The sequence below is a fragment of the Crinia signifera genome, chromosome 2 (assembly GCF_055691185.1).
Source record: "Crinia signifera chromosome 2, ASM5569118v1, whole genome shotgun sequence".
Taxonomy (NCBI): Eukaryota; Metazoa; Chordata; class Amphibia; order Anura; family Myobatrachidae; genus Crinia; species Crinia signifera.
In genome coordinates, this window is record NC_139218.1 from 385,542,397 (window position 1) to 385,564,994 (window position 22,598).

General features: G+C 44.3%; 1 pseudogene; it reads right to left on the reverse strand.

The window, feature by feature from the left end:
- Nucleotides 1-1,583: 1,583 nt before the first annotated feature.
- Nucleotides 1,584-1,703, reverse strand: LOC146061905 (5S ribosomal RNA; annotated as a pseudogene).
- Nucleotides 1,704-22,598: the final 20,895 nt, after the last annotated feature.

Consider the following 22,598-nt stretch of genomic DNA (forward strand, 5'->3'; position numbering starts at 1 on the left):
ACATTTTATTTACCTAATAAAAATATCAAGAATACAAAATAAAAAAAATAGCAGCACTAATTAAAAATATACAAATAAATAATTGATTATGAAGGACAATCTAATTAAAAATGTATAAGAGAAATATCATTTTTGTTTTACAAACATTAAATAATTAAACCCAGAAATTGCTTGTGGATCATAAACGCAATGTGGCCAGAGTTTGGCAGACAGGAAGCCAGCATTTGCGGGTGGTAATAGGCCATTTTCTAGGAGTGGCTCAAAACAAAACACGCAGGGGTATGCAGGCATTTTAGGGTCTGTGATGCCAGCGCAGGCCTCGGTCAGCCTGCCTCCATTGCAGAGTTGTGGAAGGGTCAGAGTTACATCTGCACAGATTGGGAAAATCATCCGAAGGTTCTTGAATTGTGTATGGCTGTGCAATCTGTGAAAATGTCGCAATTCAGTCGCAGACTTGCAGATGAGCGATCAGGTCTGAATCAGGCTCCAAAGCTTTACAAATAATGGTCCACCTACTGTACCAAGCGCTAATAGGTCCTTATAAGTGGGTGAAGGCAAGCACATAACCCATTAGCCCATTGACTGCAAAGGGTGGTCACAACTTTGCATTAGCCCACGAATATATATATTAACAAACCGCTTGAAGCACATGCAATCTGCATGGTTTCCAAAGCCGCAGGAGATGACCAGAAGGGAGGAATGAAGAAGACAGGGGACTAGGGTTCACAATGACTATTGATTGACAGATGGTTTTGCCATCAACAGTGAAGATCCAATTGGTTCTCCACCATTGATAAAACAGAGCCCTCAATGTGTTGAGTATTTTTTTCCATCAGTGAGTAATAGAAAGGGGATGACTATCAGAGGGTGAAACCATCAATGGTTTCCCTCTGAAGGAACCATATATGGCTAGCTAACCCAGTGATGTCCATTCCTACAGGAGGCAGGAAGTTACCAGGAAGGAGAAGAAGAGCGACTTAGAGAACAGAGGAGGATGGTACACAGGAATGGAGGGGGAAACATGCAAAAGAGCTCAGCTCACTGTAGGCTGGTCCCAGGGGAGTTGCCACCCTGCCTCCTAACCCAGTCCGCCCATGTAGTTGAATTAAAAAAATATGGTTTGTCACGAGGGTGACATAGGCAGAACAAAAAGGGTTTTTGGGGCACACTTTTTAAAATGATAATGAATGGAAAGTATTTAAAACTATTTAACTTTTAATGAAAAACTACTACTAAAATATCAGTACGTATGAAATAACAGTCCAAATATGAACTCTAAACATGATGCATAACAAGAATAAAGATCACAATTTGAACATTTGGTAGCGAATAATGTTTAAGTACACTGGCGTGAGAAAATACTGGGGAATCCTGTAATGGATTCAATGTACCAGGCAAAATGGCCGCTCACAAACAATATGTTGCATTGGGGTGTACTTGACGCATAACACTATCCCCCTTCGGAAGGATCAATGTGGATAGATAAGGCGGACTGACTTGACTGGGTTCTTAATAGAAGGAGAGAGAACAGAGTGTTAAAGGGTAGATAGCTCCCTTGGCCAAGTGTTTTTCTGCAATCCGGTGTATTACAGTTCCGGGTATTCCCCGTCGGTCACCCCTACGGGTACTGGCCCGGCCAAACACTGCTTAGCTTCTGAGTTCGGTATGAGAATCAGGTGTGCCAGTGAAGTATGACCGTAACCACACCATAGGATGAGAGTATAACCTGGTTGTCAGGAGGCTTATATGTGCTTCTGCTTTTTGCTGAAAAGTAACACCATGTCCTTTGTTGCCGATGGCCTTGCAAAGAGACTAGGTGTACCCCAGCAAATGAGAGGGCAGCATAGAAGGTATAGGGTAAAGTGTGGGTACCGTGAAACCCCTCTTCTGCTACTCACCATCTATCATTTAGACATCGAATGGTGATTGAGAGTGATAGTGGTGTCACGGGAAACCCAGCGGAGTGAAAAGAGGATGGTGAAGGAATGTACCCAAGTCTCCAAGTAGGAGTAGTGAAATTGGTCTTAGTATTGTAGTCACTAAAGACCAAATTACACCCCAGGGAAGATATTCAATGGGTGACAATGCATGAATCTTTGAATACACATGCAGATGGATATACTGTCACCAATATGAAAAAAGAATATTAATTGGTATATAAATGGTCACAAGATTAATCCGAAGACAATATATGTGCGGTATAATACCATCTGCGTTAATACTGACACTGTGTCAGTGTTGACACGATTGTTGACACTCAGCTCAGACTTCTCAACTTCAACACTCAAAATATGAGTGGGTGTAGTTACCTATACAAATGATAAAATTGCAGTGTCTAAATGTTCACAAGGTTATTGAAGCAAAATACATGCGGGATATAGCAACCCTGGATACTGTAATAGTACCGGATCAGTGTTGACACGGTTGTCGACACACAAGAAACATTGATTGTACAGGTATATTAGCTGACCTCAGTTGATATAACAAGACCTGATGTTTTGAGCTGCCAATGTATTAGTGTTGACACAGTTGTCGACACTCAGGGAACATGCACGTTATCAAGTTAAACAACCAGGATGTAAATGAGTGCTGTCACCTGTCCGATGGATTGGATTGCAGTGTCTGTATGATCACATGGTTAATAAGACAAAAACATGTGGGGTATGGCAGACCCTAGGTGTTTTACTGGTACCGGATCAATGTTGACACGGTTTGTCTACACAGTTGACACTCAGCTCAGACTTCTCAACTTTAACACTCAAAATATGAGTGGGTGTAGTTACCTATACAAATGATGAAATTGCAGTGTCTAAATGTTCACAAGGTTATTGAAGCAAAATACATGCAGGATATAGCAACCCTGGATACTGTAATAGTACCGGATCAGTGTTGACACGGTTGTCGACACACAAGAAACATTGATTGTACAGGTATATTAGCTGACCTCAGTTGATATAACAAGACCTGAGTTTTGAGCTGCCAATGTATTAGTGTTGACACAGTTGTCGACACTCAGGGAACATGCACGTTATCAAATTAAACAACCAGGATGTAAATGACTGCTGTCACCTGTCCGATGGATTGGATTGCAGTGTCTGTATGATCACACGGTTAATAAGACAAAAACATGTGGGGTATGGCAGACCCTAGGTGTTTTACTGGTACTGGATCAATGTTGACACGGTTTGTCTACACACAAAAAACATTGGTTATGCAGGTGTGTTAGCTGGCCTCTGCTAATCCTCAGATACTGGGGGTATTATAATATTTGCAGTCAGTCAGGTGGTTCCAATAACGGTCAAGCTGTGAGACAGTGGTAATTAGCAGAGTATGAACAGACTGTTTCCCTTTAAGTCAAATCTTCTGGGTAGGTCTGGTCTTAAAGCAAAATAGGGGCAGAGTAACTCTGTCTCAGAAAAAATCATACAGTGTAGTCAAAAACAGCAGAAACCCGTCTTTTAGTATGCGGGTCAGGCTGTTTGCACATTGATTGTCAAGTCAGATTTTGTTAAAGATGCAGGTAGGACTGTAAATAGCAGACAGCAGCTGGTGGCCACTGGGGAGAGTGTCACTCTGGCCGGTCTCCGCTCGGTGAGGTGTCTGAGCTGACCGTGACACGTGAGTCAAGGCAGCTGTACACTCTCACTTGGATAGCGAGAGAACCGGGGTGAGACAATCTCAACCCTATGCTTGTGCCGCCGATACCTGATTTACCATGGGGGAGACAGAAGAACCGAAGTTTGCTCCCGTCAGCTGGCTGTCTCGTCCTGCAGTCAGTAGAGGGGGGGGGGGCGTGTCAGGGGCGTTTCCTTTGACACGTGTTTCGCTCGAGGGCTTGTTCACAGTGACGCGTGTAGTTGAATTAAACCCTTTTAAACCCAATTTAAAACAAACATCAGTCCTGGTTATTTTCAAGACCGAGATCTGCTATATATCAATAATGACATTTGATTAAACAGTTTAGATAAGTTTATAAATTGGTGTGCAAAGCCTCATTATCACCATTAAATAAATTTTCATTGGATCTAAAGTGATAAAAGATCTTTGGTAAATATACCGCTCAGTGTTTTAACATTGACAAAGCCCTATTCACTGGGTAGAAGAAGCAGGCTTATTATTAATGCTACTACATTTTATTTATAACCACAATTGGTTGGCAGTGCCGTATATAGGTCACACATTAGAACAACATAGGGTACAAAAAACTAAACATAACAGTAACTGAAACTCTAAAACTGAGCACAGGTAAAAATTAGCAGAACAATTCTTAGTACACAATACAGCTGAGATGTAGGAAGAAAGGGAGTTGGCAGCGTACTACCAGGGGCAGGTTGTGGTTGGTAGAGATCAATGAACACAATTGAAAAGTGATGCGGTTATAGAAAGTCGCTGATTAGGAGACAGCTGTAATTGAAATGCAATAGGAAAGGGCTGTGAGAATAGAATTAACGAGAGCCTTGCTCCAAGGAGCTTACAAACTAGAGAGAGGGAAAGCCAGACAGGTGACATGAGGTGCAGGCAAGGAAGTTTGAAAGCAGGTGCCACAGGAGGCCACCGTGGCGTATGGCAGACACATTACCTACCCATCTGTGCATGGCGATGGCTCTCCGTGCTGGCATCTTGGGTCCCGGAGCTGGTGGCGGCGCTGATCTCCGGTGGGTATGAGGTGTTGAGAGGGGGCACCTTGGATGTGGGCAGAACCATCATTGGCCAGCAAGAGCTTTGGAATTGCACTTTTCCTGACAGCCTATGGCAGCCACCCTCTGGGTATATAGAGGGCCTGTCTGTAGCAAATGATGTCAGTGCAAAAAGTCCAAGCTGTGAGTTTCCTGAAGTCTTCTGGCAATACTCTGACCTCAGCTTGACAGCTGTTCAGCAAACCATCTTCCCCTTGTTCATCTTAAGTAATCCTTAGCGTGGTCTGCAGAATTCTTCTATTTCACCAATCCTAGTCCGCAGTTGCTATACAGTTCATCCAGCACAAGTTTCTCAGTATACACCCCTCTTTTGACACCTCCCTTGTCTTCTAGCAAATCATCTCATCTTCAGTAATTCTTCTCTGGACAAGTTTTCCTCAGTTATCTAATCTTCTGTGAACTCAGCCAAATTATCAGATTACGCAAATTGGATTTCTCTTTAATTTGATAGTTGTATTGATGAGCAATCAATTTATTAAACCAGCTCATTTTCTTCCATGATTATCTGACTCTACAGTTGTTCCTAAATCTCCTGAAGCTTTTCATGGTCATGGTCATGGAGAGGCAACCAGGGTAGAGAGGAGGCAACATCATTGGCTAAACGAAGAGGGTAGGAAGCAGTATGTAAATTGCAATGGAATTTGCTGTGCTATATCTGTTGATAAATAAATAATAAAATGTAGGGAACTTTTGCTGGAAATGTAAGGAACAGTGGAGTTACAGAGAGCCTTGTATGTGAGGGTAAGAAGTTTTAATAGGATTTTCATGAAGGGGCTAGGCAGAAATGGAGCAGTAGGAGAGGAAGATAAGTCTAGCTGCAGATTTGACAAAAGACTGGGGTGGGGGGGGGGGGGTGAGTTGGGCGTGTGGCAGTCCAGTGAGGAGAATGTTGCAGTAGTCAAGAAATAAAATGGCCGGTGAGTGAATAATAAGTTTAGTTGGACTTCAGGAGAGGAACAGCCTGATAAAAGAGATGTTGCGTAGCTGGAACCGAAAGGATTGGACGTGGGGGGCATAAGAGAGGAAGGAGTCAAGTGTTGTCAACAGTGATGGAGAGGTTTCAGAGATTGGAGACTCAGGATGGAGGGAATATAATTAGTTTGATTTTGTCCATGTTTAGCTGCAGAGAGCACTTAGACATCCAGGAGAAGATGGCAGACAGGCATCTGGTTACTTGAGAGAGGACAGAGGGGAGAGGTCAGGTAAAGAGAAGTATAGTTTCTTGTCATCAGCATAGAGGTAGCAATAAAGTCCAAAGGAGCTTATGAGTACATGCAGGGAAGAGGTGTAGGGGGCCTAGAACAGAACCCAGGGGGACCCTTGCTAACTGAGAAGAATCAGTTAGCAAGGTAAGAGGTGATCCAGACTAGGACAGTGCTAGAGAGGCCAAAAGTCTGGTAGGTGTGGAGGAGGAGAAGATGATCCACAGTGTTGAAGGCACCTCAAAGGTCCAGTAGGATAAGCAGAGAGAAGCGACCCGTTTATTTGGCTGGAAAGTAGGTCATCTGTGACTTTGACCAAGGCAGTTTCAGTGGAATGGAGTGGGTGAAAGCCAGACTGAAGAGGACAACGATGGAGTTGTCAGAGAGGTAGCTGGTGAGATGATTGTTTACCAGTCTTTCAAGTGGTTTGGAGGTGAATGGGAGCAGAGAGGTTGGGTGGTAGCTAACATGAGAGGAAGGGTCAAAGTAGTTTTTTTTTTGAATAATAGATAGAGACAAAACCATGTTTGAATGGCAGGGGAAAGGTGCCTTTAGAGAGTGAGAGGTTTAAGAGGTGAGCAAGGTGATAGCATGCAGTGGGGGAGAGTGAGCTAAAGAGGGGAGAGGGGATGGGGTCCAGAGGGCAGATGTAGGGGAAAGGATAGGATGAGGGAGTGGACTTCTCTTTGATGGGGAGAAAGGCTGCCTATAAGACACCTGGTCTTCCCCTGCCCGGCCCTCCCCCTACTGTATGAAAGCCTCGGGGAGTGCAATACTTGCCAAAGACGTTCTCAAAGGGGGTTTGTGCATGTACACTGCCCCAACCATCAAAATTGGGGACGGATTCGGTCCATACAAGCAGGTCTGAATTGGCCCCTTTGTGTAGACGTAATTAATCAAGTTTGTGAAGCTTTTCTTAAAAGTATAAATCACAGATATCTCCCGCTATTCTTCCATTCCCAATTTAGCCTACTGTTCCCATACACTATGATGGGGCAATGGGCATAACTACAGTGGGTGCAACTGGGGCCATTGCTATGGGAAGCAGGAGCTTATGGGGGCCTGGACTCAGGTTATAAAGTTGCACGCCAATTACCCAGATTTGCCAGCCTGATAATTTGGTCTTATCTGTTGCCCAGACTGAATTGTGTGACATTACATTTTCATTGAGAGGTGTGTGTAGTTGATGGTATAATGGTAAGGGGGCGCTCTTATATGGGGTAATATGAATTCAAGGCCTCTGCAAATTGGCACAATATGAATGAGAGGACACTGTAATCAGTCATAATCGAATCTGTTCATTGTAATGTTACATACTATAATAGGTATAACTGGAGCGTTGTAATGTGGTACAATATAAAATGGAGGTACTATAGTGTGGCATAATATAAACTAGGCACTGTAACATGGCATATTTTGGACTGGAGGGCATTGAATGTGGCACAGGATGAACAGGGGACACTGTAATGTAGCATAACATGAACGGGACATTAATGTGGCACAATATGAACGGGGGCACTGTATGTCATAATGTTAATTGGTGATACTGTGTGGCATAATGTATACCGGAAGCCCTATAGCGTGACATCATGTAAACTATTTGCAGCGCTTTACAGAGAATATTTGACCATTCACATCAGTCCCTGCCCCAGTGGAGCTTACAATCTATATTTCACATGTACATGCACACAGACATTCTAGGGTTACTTTTGTTGGGAGCCAAATAACCTATCTGTATATTTTTGGATTGTGGGAGGAAACCGGAGTTCCCGTGACCTCAGCGCTGTGAGGCAGTAATGCTAACCATTACACCGTCCATACTGCCTCGTATAAATAACACATGGTGGGATAGAACCCATGACCTCAGCGCTGTGAGACAGTAATGCTAACCATTACACCATCCGTACTGCCCGTATATATATAACACATGGTGGGGATAGAACCCATGACCTCAGCGCTGTGAGACAGTAATGCTAACCATTACACCATCCGTACTGCCCGTATATATATAACACATGGTGGGGATAGAACCCATGACCTCAGCGCTGTGAGGCAGTAATGCTAACCATTACACCATCCGTACTGCCCTGTATATATAACACATGGTGGGATAGAACCCATGACCTCAGCGCTGTGAGGCAGTAATACTAACCATTACACCATCCGTACTGCCCCGTATATATAACACATGGTGGGGATAGAACCAGGGACGTGCAGTCAGGGGAGGCAGGGGAGGCAGTGCCTCCCCTGTCTTAATGATTAATAAAATAATACAAAGAAAATACTTATGACACATTATGTGTCATAAGTATATGCTTTATATTATAATAATCATTTTACCTCTTTTTTTTTTCTAATTGGTTACAGAGGCACCAAGAGCGGTGCCTCCGTGTGTCAATGTTAAAGTTCTGAACTATGGGGCGGGTAGGGGGCGGGGACAACTAGCATGCTGTCAATGCCCATTAGAAAAATCGGTACTTGTGAGTTATCCGGACGCCCGATTTCAAAATCGGGTCGGATCGGGCACATCGCATCGCATCGCATGCGACCATCGGATGCGATGCGATGCGATGCGATGACCCGATTTTTCCATAGGAATCAATGTTAAAATGGACTGAGTCCATTTTAACATGGAATTCAATGGGAAAAAGGGGTCCTTTTCATACCCCTACTATCCAAGTGGGCATGGAGTTGGATATAAACCTGTGGCGAGCGTAGCGAGCCACCGAGCCCGAAGCGTGGCGAGCGTAGCGAGCCCCGCGAGGGGACACGGAATACCGTCCCCTCGCGGGGCTCGCTTCGCTCGCCACGCTTCGGGCTCGGTGGCTCGCTACGCTCGCCACAGGTTTATATCCAACTCCATGCCCACTTGGATAGTAGGGGTATGAAAAGGACCCCTTTTTCCATAGGAATCATTTTAACATTGATTCCTATGGAAAAATCGGGTCATCGCATCCGATGGTCGCATGCGATGCGATGCGATATCGCATCGCATCGTATCTGATTGTATGGTAGTACAGTAGGGTTTGTATAAAAAATCAAATGCGCCCTTCCCAGCAGCCTATTTTCTCCCTCCTGCTAGTGCAATCCTCTAGCTGTATCTTATGGAGGCAAAGAAGGGGGTGTGGATGGAGGATCACAGGCGCTTGGTCTGGTGTTCAAAAAACAATTTTATACTCCAAATGAAAGTTGAAAAAAGCAAGTGCTATTTATTTAATAACATATATATGGATAGTCCCGGATGGGCAACAAAGTTAAAAATCCAGAAACAAAAAAAAAAGGAAAAAAATAAAAAAATGTCACCTAAAAAAAGAAACTGTCTCTTTAAAAGTTCATTTAAAAAAATTGGGCACAATCCTGATACAAAGTTCCGTTTTGACTCAAAAAACAATCAGTGATATTGCAAGAAGTAGTAATACAACACGGGGTGGGAAAGAGAATGAACAGTTCGTACCTCCACTCCCGTGTTCTTCTGTTCCTGACCGTAGTGGATGATTTACTGTAGGTAGGGGAGATGTCTCTTTCACCGCCGCAGCCGTGGATCCGGCTTCCAGCGGTAGTGGGAGATATGCGCTTCCCCGACTTGCAATTAGGGACCTGTCTGTTGAATACACGGACGCTGAAATGAGCAGGTGCTCCGTTAACAGACGCTTGCAGGCTTTAGTTGTTCAAGATGCATGTAGTAGCTCCGGCATCGTTAGGGGATTTTCTTTGAATATAGGACTTCTATTGGAAGTTCTGTAGAGGTTTGAAAGTTGAAAGATAGGGTGACCACATCCACCTGCTGCCGCCAACGCGTTTCAATCCTTCTAGGGATCTTTTTCAAGGCACAGGTGAAGGTGGTCACGTGGTCACCTTATATGTCAAAATGTTATTAATTATCCATGTTCCTACAGGAATTCTTAGCTATGTAGGTTCCTGGGTTATCTTAAAGGGAGACACACTCTGAACCCAAAAAAAATATTGTAAGAGTATTATAAAGAAGGGGGACTTCTATTTATAATGATATACTTTCAGGTGTTGCAGGTAATATACTTATATACTTGGTGTCTCATATTTTTTTGTAAAAAGGGGGGGAAATACTATTTAAATGAACCATTTAAGCTCGAAGTCCCCATTGAGTCCTTGGGGACTTAGAGTTTTTAATTCGTATATCCAGCGCATTTCTGCCTGCGCTAAGGCCACTTCTATATTTTTCTTGCGCCAATTGCCTCTCACCTGTTCTATGGCTTTAAAGCTTATTATGTCATTGGTGGAACATTGATGGGTTTGTTTGAAGTGTGCCGACATACAATGGTTCTCTAGACCATTTCTTATATTGCGGAAATGTTCGGCTAAGCGAACTTTCAGGGGTCTACTTGTTTTTCCAATATACTGTTTTTCACATTTACATTGTATTAGGTATATTACATTTTTACTATTGCAAGTCGCAAAACTTTTAATTTTATACTCTTTTTTTGTGCTGCAAGATTTAAACGTTGTGATCTTGCTACCTTCTTTGGAGGTACAGTTTCTACAAGCTATACACAGACCGCAGCGATAAAAACCTTTAGATTTGATGCTGGGGCCCGTGTTTTTAGGTGTTATAGCACTTTTTACTAGGTGTTTGCTTAGATTGGGCGCCTTTTTGTATATCATTGGTTTTTCCGGCAAAATTTTCTGTAATACTGGATCTGACATTAGTACTTTCCAGTGTTCATTAACGATTTTTTCTATATTCTTATATTTATCATTGAATGTTGTTATGAATGAACATGAGAAATCTTGTTTGTCCCCTTCTACATTTTTTTCCTTTCTTCCTTTCAAAAGATCCTGTCTTTCTGTTTGTTGGACCTTTTCTAAGGCACGATCTAGATTTTCTTCCCTGTAGCCTTTGTCAGTGAACTTTCTTTTCATGTGGACCACCTGATTTTCATAGGTTTCTTTGGTGGAACAATTTCTCTTCACCCTTTGAAATTGGCTAGCTGGAATAGATGACAACCACCTTGGATGGTGGTTACTGTCTGTTCTGATTAGTGAATTGGTGTCAGTAGGTTTTTGGTAGTTTTTTGTAAGGAGCTTTCCACCATCAATATAAACTGTTAGGTCCAGAAAATTCACTGTACTGCTACTGACTTCGAATGTTAATTTGATGCCATAGTCGTTGTAATTGAGGTGATCCAAAAACATCATTAGACTTTCCTCACCTCCTCGCCAGACCAGTATGACGTCATCTATATAGCGATGATATGACACGAAACCCGCACCGAGCCTGCTCCAAATGTAGGATTCCTCCCAATAATTCATGAAGATGACCGCAAAGCTCGGTGCGAATTTCGTGCCCATCGCGGTCCCAGACCGTTGCAGGAAAAATTCACCTCCAAAATAAAAATAGTTGTTTTTTAAGATGAACTCTATCCCTTCTAAGATGAATTCCTGAGTACTTATGGGCATGTCTTCCTGCATCAGATAGAATTTTACTGCTTCGATACCCTTTTCATGGGCTATTATTGTATAAAGGGACCCTACATCACCCGTAACCAAAAGGTCACCTTCCTCCCACTTAACTTTTTCCAATTCCAATAGGGTTTGTGTGGTGTCTTTCAAAAAAGATCTACCCTTTTGGGCAATAGGCTGTAGGAAGAAGTCTATCATTTGAGATAGATTGGAGGTTATAGACCCTATCCCTGCAACAATAGGTCTTAAGGGGGGATCTGCAGTGTTTTTGTGCACCTTTGGAAGCCCGTAAATAACGGGTATTGTCGGGTCATCGATTTTTAGGAAATCTCTTTCCTTTTCGGTTAATGTTCCCTTAGAAAAGAATTTGTCCACAAAGATAAAAAGATTTTTCTTAATATTCTCTGTTGGGTCTTTTCGTAGAGGGATATATGTATTGGTATCCTTTAGTAATTCGAAGACCTTATCTTCATATTTTTTGGTGTCCATCACCACTATCCCGCCGCCTTTGTCGGCGGGCTTAATGGTGAGGGAATCATTCTCCTTCAGGGACTTCAAGGCATTTCTTTCAGCCCTCGTCATATTGTTTTTACTGAAGTCCTTTGAGGTATTGCACAATTTTTCAACATCCCTTGTGACTAATTTCCCAAAAGTCTCTAGGAAACATCCTCTACTATGGGTTGGGTTAAAGGTTGATTTTTTCTTGAAAGCCTTTCTCCCCTCATTTTCATCCGGGTCTGTCCGTATGGGCTCGTTATTCTCCTTCTCTTTGTAAAAAAACTTCTTTAGGGAAATTTTTCGCAGAAATTTTTGAGTGTCAACATATAGGTCGAAAGACTTAGGGTTGTTTGAGGGGGCAAACTTCAAGCCCTTGCTCAATACTTGGTTCTCCATATTTGATAGGAGTTAAAAAAAAGAGTTAACCAACATAGAGAAGGAAATCAACACCCTCAGTAGTCTGGCAGGTCCTTTCAAAGACTCCCAGGAATGCAAGGACCTAGAGAAAAAAATATCCGAGAAATTATGCAAATTGGAAAGAGATATTATAAGAAAAAAACAAAGGAAAATGTTCAGAGATAAGGAGGATCTCAAACAGGGGACATACCATCCAAAAATGCCATCATCTAACTCAAATAGACCTGAGTCAGATGACATGGAACAAATCACTACGAACATTGAATCAAGACCTACCCAGAATACTACCTCCACGAATATTTTTGTGAATAAAAGAAGTGATCGGAATAACTGGAGGAAGAAAGATACCTATATTAGACATTACACCAGAGGGCAGGACAATCACCATAGATGGCATAACCAAGACCCAAATAGGGACAAAAGATCCAACGAGTATGATCATACCCCCAGGACGAGAAATTATCCCGATTCCAGGGAAACATTCCACCAGAACATCAACTTTGATCATTTTTCCAGGGATAGACAACAACATTTCCAACGGGACATTGACAACAGGACCCCTTCCAGCTTAGACGACACCCTCCATAGAAGTGATCATCTAAGGGATAATAATGTCACCACCATACCCTCTCCCAAAGGACAACAACCAATAAGGAACCATTTTTTAGGGAAACGCAAGAACAGAAACGAAAGAGAATTCTGAATATCAGTAAAAACCGTCTCCTCATAAGAAACATCATGAAGAAGTATAGAGGGAAAAGAGGAGGGACGGAATCCAAAAAAGAAAAAAGTAAAAATAGATTGAAAGCTTACCCATGACCTCAGTGCTGTGAGGCAGTAATGTAACCATTACACCGTCCGTACTGCCCCGTATATATAACACATGGTGGGAATAGCACCCATGACCTCAGTGCTGTGAGGCAGTAATGCTAACCATTACACCATCCGTACTGCCCGTATATATAACACATGGTGGGGATAGAACCCATGACCTCAGTGCTGTGAGGCAGTAATGTAACCATTACACCGTCCGTACTGCCCCGTATATATATCACATGGTGGGGATAGAACCCATGACCTCAGCGCTGTGAGGCAGTAATGCTAACCATTACACCATCCGTACTGCCCGTATATATAACACATGGTGGGGATAGAACCCATGACCTCAGTGCTGTGAGGCAGTAATGCTAACCATTACACCATCCGTACTGCCCCGTATATATAACACATGGTGGGGATAGAACCCATGACCTCAGCGCTGTGAGGCAGTAATGTAACCATTACACCATCCGTACTGCCCCGTATATATAACACATGGTGGGAATAGAACCCATGACCTCAGCGCTGTGAGATAGTAATGCTAACCAATTTACACCATCCGTACTGCCCAAAACCGACAGAACTAAGGTTGTTCATAACAAGAACTAAGGAAATATTATGGGGTATAACATGAATAGCTACTGTAGAGAGGTGTTTTGCGAGAATCAGGAAAATTTGCAACTTATTTATTTTATGAAAACATAGAAGAAACACATTTTTTGCAATGTAAAAAAAAAAAAACAGGTGAAATGTTCCCGTCTTCTCAGGAGTAAAATCCTCTTTCCTCCCTTTCTCAGGGATCTGCAGGGCCCTGGGCAGTAACTGAATAAAATCTGTGAGTCCTGTTTATTATTCCAACTGAACAGAATAAGCTGATGCACCTTCTTCTGCTTCACAAAAAAAAATAGACATATTAATGCAAAAGTTTTTGCTGCATGGAGTTTATTTTAAAAACATTGTAGCTGGCAAAGTTCATAAAATATTAAGCGGAATCATGTTTGCTGACCTGGAATAAAAATGTTATGCAGTGGGGGGGGGGGGGGGAATGATTTCTTCTGTACTGCCATACATACTAAATCATTGTTCCAGAGAAGGCTGGAAATGCTGCTTATGTTAATGTCATACAGTGACATTTGCAGCAGGTGTATCTACGTGGGGCATATTTTTTGCTCTTACTGTACATGTGCACCAGTTTCAATTAAATCACCCACGTAGCTTTTCCTAATGGGGCCCCATAGCAACCTGGTCAGCTACACCCCCCACCCCCACCCCCCCCCCCCCCCCCCTAGTATCTGCCCACTACAGTCGGGACCTGTAGATGCTTGTGTGCCTGCCAATATTGAAAATGTCCCTCCCAAAATGGCTGCTGGCTCAGAGGAGACAGTGATCTAGGATGCTAGAGGAGGTGGCAAACATTATGCGAGGGACATTTTTAATGGGAGCATGAGCGACAGACCTGATTGTTGGGCCGGACAGCGAGCGGTACATGTGGTGCTGCAGCCCCTGACAACATGTAGGTACAAGGAGGGAGGAATTTTTTTGTAGTGGGGGCATAATTATAGTTACACCACTGAGGCCTCCCACAAGCATCACTGCAAATCCACGAACAGAAAATTATTAATGCAACTGGACGATTATCGACAGACTGCACAAGCTAAGGTAACTCTGGGATACGGCACACTGATTGACCAGAAGTGACCATTTTAGGGTGGTAACAGGAAGTGGCAGCAAAAATGCTGGAGTGATCTGGCCTTTGTTGGGGTGTGTATACACCATCCGCTGTGATCATGTACACAATCATGGCTTCTGCTTCGCTACTTCTGTGTCCAGCCTGCATAGCCATAGGGCTATCCTAGCAATCGATCTTCTGGAGAGGAGAAGCAGCTGGAGACTTCAGGAGGAGGGTCGGATGTCTGCATCATTAGACTCCACCCTTATGGTGTAAAATCCCGCAACTTGATGCTCCTCTAGGAAGCGGTGGGGCTAATGTGACAGCAATTTGCAAACTGAAACCCCCGGCCTCTTATGGTAACCTGAATTTTCCTGCACATTCTACCTACAGTCAGGGCCGGCGCCACCACTAGGCAAGCTTAGGCATTTGCCGGCCACTGAAGGGCAGTAGTGAGCTGCAGCCGTCCAGCAGCAGGAAGCTACGCTACTGCAGAGGAGAGACCAGAGGAACTTTGAACTAGAAGCTGCAGCATCAAAAATCGACTGCCGCAACAACAAGCAGCTATTAGGTGAGTTATTCGGATCCCCCCCCCCCCCGCCGGAGCCCGCCCGTGTACCCTGCTGCCACTGACAGACAGTCAGTCCCCATCCCTGGCTGCTGCCCGCCACCCGGTCATCAGCTACTGCAGCCAGTGGAAAACTTCAGCGGCGGCCGCCCCAGCCCCAGCTGGCCGCTCAGCCTCAATCCACTCCCCCCCCCCCCCCCCAGTGCGCTGGACACCAGGACACAGGCGCCAAGACACAATCTGCGATGAGTGCCCGCACGCGCCTCCCCCCCTTGAGCGCGGTAAGCTGCGGGTGATCCCCCCTGTCGGAGCGGGTGAGCAAACCGGAGAGGGGGCGCTTGGGGCGCTGACAGGGCTGGCACCGGCCCTGCCTACAGTATCCTGCCCGCTTGTGGGATGCTGGTGGTGCAACTCTTCCTGAGGTGCAGGAGAATACCTGAAAAATCGCCAGTGTCCCACAAACTTCCAAGAGAGTAGGTGAGTCAGACAGAACATAGACTGGCACTTTCTTGGTACGTGGTATGTAAGTTATAATGCCAGTGCATAAAAGAGCAACGGGTGGCTTGCAACCAATTTCAGTACTGACATAAAATCAAGAGGTACCTCATAGGTACAAGGTGTTAAGCCAATTTCTAAAATAGTTTGCTTTTCCTCTGTTACATTTATTTTGTATTTTAGCTCTTAGTCAAACGGGTGCTATCCAAGGTAAAGAAGCAATTTTGATCAACCGCAGAACAAATGCGGCTAAAGTTTCCATCTTTAGCACTCCTCCCGCACATAAATATCATGATTTACTGTGTGATGGAGAAAAAAATACCTGGTGAGCCGCTGCATACCACAATATGTTAATGCGTGTTCCATCGCTTCCAGTCTGACATTTATAAATACAGTAGGTGCTGAATTGACTTCTATAAATACGCTAACTTTAAAATATATCACGGCTCCGGGGCTGGCTGTGTGCAGAGAGGCTCATTGATATGACTTCCGCACTGCAAGGCAAAGTTCTGCTAAAATTCCATCATATTAACAGTTTAGAAAATGCTGATTACATGAAGCTTCAATCAATTTTTAAACAAGAAAGGTTAAAGTTGACTGGAGGAATGAATGAAAGCTTCGGGGAGTGGGCCACGGAGTTACGATCACTATCATCTTGGAACTAATAATTCAAATGAAGAGAACATCAGAAGAGATTAAAGTAATTTCATTAAGCCGAGCGGCCGCTGTGTGGAAAGAGTTTAAAATCAAAACCGTCTTTTAAAAATAGGATCATGGGAAATTTGAACGAGGACCCCAAGTTCAGAGACACGTGTCGGTCCTCAGACCAGATTAAAATAAAAGTTATCAGTCAATAAGTAAATACTTATTGTGTACTGTTTGTAGCGGATACAGTCACTAGGTCGATAAGGGCAAGGTCGACAAGCATTGGGTCGACATGCATGAAGATCGACATGACTGAAGGTCGGCGTGGGGTTATGTTGACATGGTCATTAGGTCGACACACGCATGTCAACATATAAACAGTCGACAGTCAAAAGGTCAACATGGGGCTCTTCACTTGTTTTGAGCCGCCATGTGCCAACAGGCGGTATTTCATGCCTTGGGAAATGGCAAAAAACATGCCTTACCATACACTAGGGAGTGGTGGGAGAATAAAATAGTGTGCCGAGTGTAGCGAGGCACCGTGACCGAAGCATGGTGAGCGGAGCGAAGCACTCACCATGCCCGAAGCATGGTGAGTGCAGTGAGCCATGCAAGGGGATGCTGTTCACTTTTTTAGTGTCCACGTCGACCCAATGCTTGTGTCAACCTAATGTCCCTGTCGACCTAACCCCATTTTGACCTTCAGTCATGTCAACCTTCCTGCATGTCGACCTAATGCTGGTCTATCCTATGATCCATACCCCGTTTGTAGGGCCTGATTCGGAACTGATCGCTCATCTGCAAATTTGCAAACGATAGCAAGTCGTTAGCCGCCACCCAGACTGAAAGAAAACCGCCCGTTTAAATCTGAGAGTGAATTGCAAAAAAGTTGTAATCCACTATCCTGTCTCACATCCATGCGCCATTCAATCACCAGCAAATGATTTTTTAAATGTGAGTAAATCTGACCCTTCTACAACTCTGCGGCAGAGACAGGCAGATCAATGCCGGCGCTGATGTCACAGACCCTCCCTAAAAACACCTGGGCACTCCTGCGGTTTTGTGGATACTCCCAGGAAATTGCTGATTACCGCCCCCAAACACAGACTTCCTGGTTGTCAAATTGATTGTGCATGCGCGCGACGATCCTTGCACATGTGCAGTCATTGGATAATCGAACGGATTGTGAATTCACACATCTATGATCAACTCTGAATCGGGCCTGTTATTCCAATATCACATTTAAAACTGCTAACAGGGTTAGTACAGTACTTTGCTTTGGTGTCCGGTTGGCTGATAGACAATGTCTAGGTTGACAGTCAATAGGTCGACATCAAAAAAGGTCGATATGCACAAGGTGGACATTGACAAAAAGTCAATACAATCAAAACGTCGATATGGAAAAGGTCAACACATGAAAAAAGGTCGACATGCATTTTTTGTGATTTTTTTTTGGGGGGGGGGGACTTATTTATACTTTACCATCCAGTTGGACTATGATTGGGATTGGGGCGTGGTGAGCGAATGCAGTTCACTTATTGGTGGTCTACGTTCCCAGGTGTCGACATTAAAGAAGATAACTTGGTTTTGGATGGTTTTGATTTACTGGTGTTAGAGTTTTGGGCTTGGGGCTGATGCCGTTCATTCAGTGCCACCACCATAGATGACTTTTGTTTCTACAGCTATTTAAGTATATTGTTTATTTAAGTGAATATAACAGTTTCTGCCAAATCTATGTCTCTGCGTCTTTATGTTATTGAAGTATGGTTTTGATACTCATGAGGCACACACATGGCACGTCTATGGTCGACGGATCAATGGTGTCTAGATCAATCATCTTATGGTCCACCATACTTACAGATGTAGCGGGATTCATCTTTGCAGGGGATGGCGATGGCATCGCCATCCCCTGCCCCGCCGCCATCTGTAAGGCCGTAAGGGGACCTCGTGCGCGCGCGTCCCCTTCCGACGGTGCTGCCCTCGGTCGCCCGGTGCCCACACCGGGCGACCGCACCCCCCCACAGTGGCCAGAGGTCCCCTACAGCCCTGTCGAGCGGGAGGCGGACAGTATTGCATCCGCCTCGCCGCCCGGATACTGAGACGCGCGTGCGTGGGGGACGAACGCGCGTCTCAGTCAGATAGAGGCGCCGTGTTGCTGGCGGATCGCCAGCAACAATAAGGCCCGATACATCTGTAGTTGAAATTGTCTAGGATGCCTAAAGATAGTCGACAGTGTCTAAATCGACACTAACAACAGTTACACACAAGCATTGGTCAACAGGAACACGATCGACAGACACAAGGTCAACATGAGTTTTTCACGTTTACTTGCTTTAGACCGACTTGCTTCATACTTTACCATCCAAGTAGGCATATAGTTAGATTATGAATCTCTTATCCTATTAAATTTGATTGGTCACCATGGGCAACATCCCAACTACCACCTTATACTCCATCCACACCAGCATTATTTCCCGGGTATAGTGCAGGTGTGAAAGGTTCCCGGGCCAAAATCCCAGCAAAAAATGCCGGGATTTCAACCCTGCTATGGAGCAGGGTTGTTCCTGGGTTTAACCCGGGGACCTGGCCGGTGTGAATAGGGTAGGGGATACTTTCCCGGTTTGCCGGTCCTCGGTGTGCTGTCCGGCCGGGGATCCACACAGGCGGCTGGCACAAATGACGGGACAGGTGGCGGATGAAAATTACGCAGCTCTCCGGCGGCAGTGAGGGCACCGGAGAGCTACGTCATCTTCATCCACCGGCTGTCCCGTAATTTGCGCCCGCCACCCGTGTGGATCCCTGGCCTTCACAGAGGACCAGCAACCGGGGTGAGTATTCTACACACCTCCTGCCCGCCATCCCACCGACTGCCCACCTCCTCCCCACCTCCTGCTGGCCTCCTTCCCGCCCCCTTCACACACCAGAAAATGCAGGGACTTTTCTGGTGTGAAAGGGGCCAACCCGGGAATGGCCCGGCATGATTCCTGGGCCATATTCCCAGGTGGGTCCCTGCATTTTCTGGTGTGAAAGGGGTATTAGTAAATTTACCCCTTAGTAGGCAAAACATGTTTTTGACACAAAGGGGAAAATTTAATAGGATGAGAGGTTCAGATAGTGAGAGATTTTGGAAGAAATCTCCAGTTTTTTTTTTTTTTTTAAAGTGGCAATCATTTACACTGCAAAACCAGTTTGATTGTGCCGCTTTAAAAAAACTGGAGATTTCTTACCAAATCTCTCACTTTCTGTATCTCTCATCCTATTAAATTTCACCCCTATTTTCAACAGCCCATATACTTTCTGAGAAACTATATTCAAATTTCTCATACAACAATAAAAAATACACTGAGATCTAGGCTAACGTTGCCATCAAAATTGTAAATACTTTTGAAGTAAAATTAATGTAAAATCATAATATATTTAAAATCCTATTTAGAGTTTATCATCCTCATAAACTAATAAGGGGAATTGTAACGGAGTGTGATTCTGCAAATCGCCATCGGTTTTGGCCTTTAAACCACTGGAATTACTATCAAGTAGTTTGAATATTTAAAATCCCCATTGATGTGTGCCAATTTCTAAGGTTTTGAAAGGCAAAATCTCAATTTGAGACGATTAACCTCAGAAAAATGTTTCTGACTGGCGACATCTGAATGCAGTATGCGCTATCTGTCTGTCCTTTGATAAAGCTGCAGGACGCAGTGAAACGCGTTAGGTGATTGCCCCCCACCTCTGGACACAACTGTGACACTCTGTCATACCTGGACACCATTTCCGTTGTTCATCCCATTTGGTTATTTATTATTTGGCGGACACCGTGCATGTCAAAACCCCTGGTTAACAACATCTACACCAGCGCGGACTACTACCAGGCACGGAAGCCACTTCCTCATCCCATTATTGGAAATACAATCTGGGTGGAATCGCTCCAGACAACCTTGGTGATTGAGACAATCACATCAGTCTCTCACCCCAACAACAAAAGGTCTGGTTCACATCAAGCAGCTACCTCCAGCAGCACAAAACATTACCGCAAACATCGAGAGGACCCCCAGTATTATCCACATTCAAGGGATCCACCACTCACTGTTGGTAACGTGCACTTACCTGTTGTTTTTTTCCAAAAAGTGTCGACACAGTACATTCTCTTGTGTCCATTGAGGCGGGACTTTTTTTCATATTCATTTACATTTTACATTTATTCCAGTTTACTTTTATCTCCCCCCCTTCATTCATTATGTCATTATAAATTGATTTTATTTGTGCATTGTATTTACATGTGTTTTTAAAGAAACAGTAAAAATTGTTATACCTTTTCAAATTTCTGGTATTATTTCATTGACTTGAGCGCTGCTTGACTCACCTAGTGTGAGTCTTCCCGTCTTTTCTGTATTCTCGAGTGGGGAGTGACTACCCCCACAACCAAGCAGCTGCTCTAATCGGAGAACCAGCCCATTGCAAGGCGCCTGACTATTCCTAGTGAATACAATTTTCTTTGCGCTATCTGTCTGATTGTGAAGAGGCACATCAAACCTTATTATTAAGTTGTCAATAATTGACACTTAATATATAAATATATAATATACATATAGGTCCTGATTCTGATTCCCTCGCAAAAGCAAATTCTCTATAATGGACAAAACCATGTGCACTGCAGGGGTGACAGATGTAAGATATGAATTAATCAGTGATGGAGGAGTGTGCATGCTGGCATTTGTAGTACCACATGTGTGCAATATCATTTGTGCCACCATCCTTAATTATTTAACCCTTCGAGTGCCAAGTGAATTTGTCGAAATTGGTGTGAAATTTGCCAAGCAAACATTTTTATTCATCATAATGGCCTATAACGTTACCTTACATAGGAATGTATAATTTTTCCCCCCCACATCATTTTTTTATTTGAATTTATATAACAAATGTGAGCGATTAGCCGCTATTTTGAAGATCTCTCACAGAGATGTTGCCTCTCAAAGGCTTAATCTGGCCCCAATATTTAGTTTATTAATAATATTGGGCCTTTTATATTGAACTGTAATACACATGTATAATGTGCCTCTTTATATAATAATTGGTGGTTCACAATTGCATTATGGGTAGTGCAGCCAACTACCAGTTAATGAATGGAGCGCATCCAAAATGAGAGCACCCAAACTGGCAGGCTGTCGCTCTTTCCTGATGCAGAATAGCCAATGATTTATCACCAACCAATAAAGCTATATGTTAAGAAGGGTGGGAAGCCTAGGACATAGATGCTTAGGCCCACAGTCCAAGCCTTGAAATAAAGACCAACAACCGTGTTGTTTCTAGGGCCCACAGCTCCCCCTGCACCCAGTCCTGACTGCACCAAAGATCTGTGGCATTCAGTGCTCCCTGCTCCCCCTTGCCATAGCCCCCTCACCTTGCCCTGGCCCCCGCAAGCTGCCGCAGATTCACGGAGGATGAAGCTGCACTCCCTGGCCTCAACCCTCATGGTCCAGTGGCCGGCTTCCAGCAGTCCTGCGATTTGAGGACATTTAGGGGGCATGGCCTAATGCTGTGCTCCCACTGAGACTGCTGTTTGGTGTAATGAGATACATGAGATACTGTATGCTCTTTCTGAAGCTGTCTAACCAGCCCCCCGACCTTTTCTCTTTTTCTAAGGCTGTCCCCTCCCCGGCTCTCTGATGCTGCCCCCCCCCCCTGATGAAGTCTCCTCCCCCTCTTTCTCTGACGCCATCTCTTTCCCCTCTTTCTCTGACGCCATCTCCACTCCTCTCTGACACTGTCTCCTTCCCCTCTTTCTCTGATGCCGTCTTCTCCCCCTCTTTGTCAGGTACCGTCTCCTCCCCCTCTTTCTCTGATGTCATTTCCTCTTTCTCAGGTGCTATCTCCTCCCCCGCTTTCTCTGACGTTGTCTCCTCCCCATTTTTCTTTGACTCCATCTCCTTCTCCCTCTCTTTGACTCAGTGTACTCCCCCTCTCTCTGATGCTGTCTACTCCTCCTCTCTCTGACACTGTCTCCTCCCTTCTCTTTCTCGCTCTGTCTCCCTCTAACATCCTCTTTGTCAGTAACTCCCCACACTCTCTCTCTCTTGCTTCCCTAATGCTGGGTACACACTGAAGCAATTGCCTTGGGAGAACGACAAAGTGCATACATACTGACCAATATCGTT